The 3,126-nt window shown below is 42.3% G+C and overlaps 1 protein-coding gene and 1 long non-coding RNA gene across 2 annotated transcripts in view; one reads left to right on the top strand and one right to left on the bottom strand.

The window, feature by feature from the left end:
• Positions 1-3,126, bottom strand: part of LOC101855787 (Y+L amino acid transporter 2) — a gene marked incomplete at its 3' end in the record, with an annotated part of 34,481 nt that overhangs the window by 22,392 nt on the left and 8,963 nt on the right.
• The window catches only part of LOC118477596, a 12,496-nt gene that overhangs the window by 389 nt on the left and 8,981 nt on the right, over positions 1-3,126 (top strand). The window lies entirely within an intron of this gene.

Genomic DNA, 3,126 nt, shown 5'->3' on the forward strand with positions numbered 1-3,126 from the left:
CTCTCTGTCTTTCTTTTCTGTTATGTTTTCCGTGTTTTTCCATTTTTCTCTCTTCCTATTTCAACTTTATCACTCTTTCTGCATTTCTAGTACTTTTATTCTCCCTATCTCTCTCCCATTTCGCTACCCCCCTCTCCCTCTTTCTTTCTCACCAGTTCTTTCTCTCTATTTGCTTGCAGTCATTGTTTCATTCCCTGCCGCTCCCCCTTCTCTCGCCTCATTTTATCTTTCTATTTCTGACCCCCCCCCCCCTCCTATCCCCCCATTCCTGTTCCACCCAAACCTCCCCTTCTATCTCATGCCTTCTTCTTTCTGTTCCTATTATATCCAAAATAATATGCCACAACTACACCAGGAAAAATCAGGAAAGATTATTTACTGATATGGATCCCTCATCCTTTTAAAATAGTTTTGTTTCTTGTGGTATTATTTGATGTGCATAACACGAAATTGGTGTCCAGTCTTTTCGTTCGCCAATTTATCACACAGAAACTATATCTAGTTCTATGTTCCTTTATTTATTTCACGTGCCCTTCGTCTTTCCCAAACTCTACTGTCTCCTGGAGTCCAACGAACTGGAAGAAAATAAATAGTACATACCTACAATTATAGACTTAGATATGAACAGAGATAGAAAGAGTCAACTTTAAAAAAGGACGCTGGATCCCGCCCCCCTCCCCAGAAAAAAATTCGACGAAGGATACGATAGAAAAAGATATGTTAGAGTGAAATAAGTCCAGATCAGTTTAAATTTGAAATAAAGGTACCGACAAAGTTTTTCTAGGCAATTTAGAACCAACATACCAAAAGAAATTTTAATAATGAAAAAGAGAGAGAGAGAAAAGACAAAACGTTTCAAGTGAGACAGAAAAGGAAAAGATTATACAACAAAAACATATAAAAAGATAAGTACACACAACAAATAACGTTGGCATTTCTTTCTGCGTGCAAACCTCAGCTTTGATGAATTGTCAGGGCTGAACCCCTCACTCCAGTCCCCCTTTAGTATACACAGGTTCAGAAAAGTGCAGTACAATGCACACCACACTGCACTCCAGCAACCCACAAGATTTAATGCACAGCATAGAACAAAACCGCTGACTGTGCACGTTCAGTCCCCTTCCCGACCCCCTCGGCAGCGACTATGTCCATGCTGACCCCTTCTGTGTTTGTTTATTTACGATATTACTAAAACTGCGGAGGACATTCGTTGCTTTATGGCCTAGCAAGCCGAGTGACATGCAAAATACATGAAAAACAAAACAGAAAAATCTGGAGAGCAGGACGTTTCTTGGGGTCTGGGATTTTGACCCTTGCTGTGCTAAGAGAAGATCGTTCCTTTAATGCATTGCGAAGGCACGGCTGCTCCTGGGAGGGCGGGGGAGGGCGACTTTGACGTCATCTCTGGTGTAATTGGTTACAGTATCGAATGCAGTTTGGCGAGGTAGGTTGTATGTCGTCCCGAGCTCTGACGAAATACACAAACACACACACACACACACACACACACACACACACACACACACACACACACACACACTCACAACTTGTACAGAAACAGACCGGGCTACAGATGGGGACAACCGCAAAAAAAAAGCGTCAGGAGACCTCGTCAACGTTTCCAGACTAAGGAGAATGAAAAACGAAAACCTTCCCAAAATCACAAGGAACTGCAGGGGGCGGGCGTGAAGAGAGTTTAAGGTGTCAGCCTCTCATTCAATAGGTCCCAGGTTCGAATTAGGACGGCGACGGTACATTTTCTCCTTTCACTTCCTTTCCTTCTCTATAACCATGTTCTATCATATTCTGCTTTCGTCTCCACTTTCTGCTCGCTCCAGCTCTCCTTTGCCCCCTCTTCTGGGCTCCTGACTCTTTCTGCAGCCTTTGTACTGCTACTTCTCCGCTTCTCACTGCTGTCTTTCACCCACACCCCTGGTCTTATGGTTGATAAGATTTAACACCTAGCCTTCTCAGATAACGGAGAAAAATCTCGGAGGTTGCGTGTGCACGTTGCGCATGTTAAAGATCCCTTGGAGGTCCAAAATCGATAAGAGTCGACTTCGGCCACCACCAGGGCAAAATTCAAAGTTTTCTACGAGGATTTTAATGTGTCCCACGCGTTCATATGACTTTCTGCAGTTGCGAGCGCTGTAAAACACTTACCTAAAAAAAAAGGAACCGAAATACGAACATTTTAAATGGAGAATTCGTTTTAAAACACTACCAGCGCAACCCGAAGCCTCTTGAAAGTCTATTTTCATTCACCATTCTTACTTAATCCGTTAGCTGCAAAAACATGATAAAAATATTGAATATCGATACCATGATCAATGCCATCAAGACGAGGAAGTATTCGTTTAGCGCAGTCGTCCTTCCCAGTCCTCTGCAAGGGCAGATGGGCATTCGTAGTATTAATAATACTATCTACTGATATCTATAAACCGATCTATTTATACATAATTTATATAATATATTCACATGTGTGAAGGTGTGTATGTGTGTGAGGGTATGTGTGTGAGTGTGGATATACGTGTTCGTGTGTGTGTGTGTGTGTGTGTGTGTGTGTGTGTGTGTGTGTGTGTGTGTGTGTGTGAGTGTGTGTTGTATGTGTGTGTGTGTGTGTGTGTGTGTGTGTTTGTGTGTGTGTCTGTGTGAAGGGGGCACGTTTTTCCAAAGAAAATAATTATCTTTTTAAGTTCTTGTAAAGACATGCGGAACACAATGAGTTTCCAGTAGGTAAAAGATACAACAAAGGGTTTGCGATACATATCAAGATACATAATGAATACATTTCTTATAGGAAGTGCCTATTTGCAGCGCCGCGTTGTGATTAGCTCCGGTGCTTAATAAAACGCCGCGTTGCGATTAGCCCCAGCGCTAATTAAAACGTCGTGAGTTAAATATTAAGCTTAATCTACCTTTTGTTGTTGGAAGTTCTGATGGCGAAATTGACAGCGCGTCTGCGTTTAAAGTCAAATAACTACTTTATGAGCGTGGGTTCGAATCCCGCTACTGGAAGTGTGTTTGTTTTTTTCTTCTTCCTCCCCTGTAGATCTAGTGATGAAGCATGTACATTCTGGTTTTGTCCCCAAGAGGAGCTTTTACCTACAAAGTAGGCCTTTTCTT

Source organism: Aplysia californica, unplaced genomic scaffold (assembly GCF_000002075.1).
Source record: "Aplysia californica isolate F4 #8 unplaced genomic scaffold, AplCal3.0 scaffold00151, whole genome shotgun sequence".
Taxonomy (NCBI): Eukaryota; Metazoa; Mollusca; class Gastropoda; order Aplysiida; family Aplysiidae; genus Aplysia; species Aplysia californica.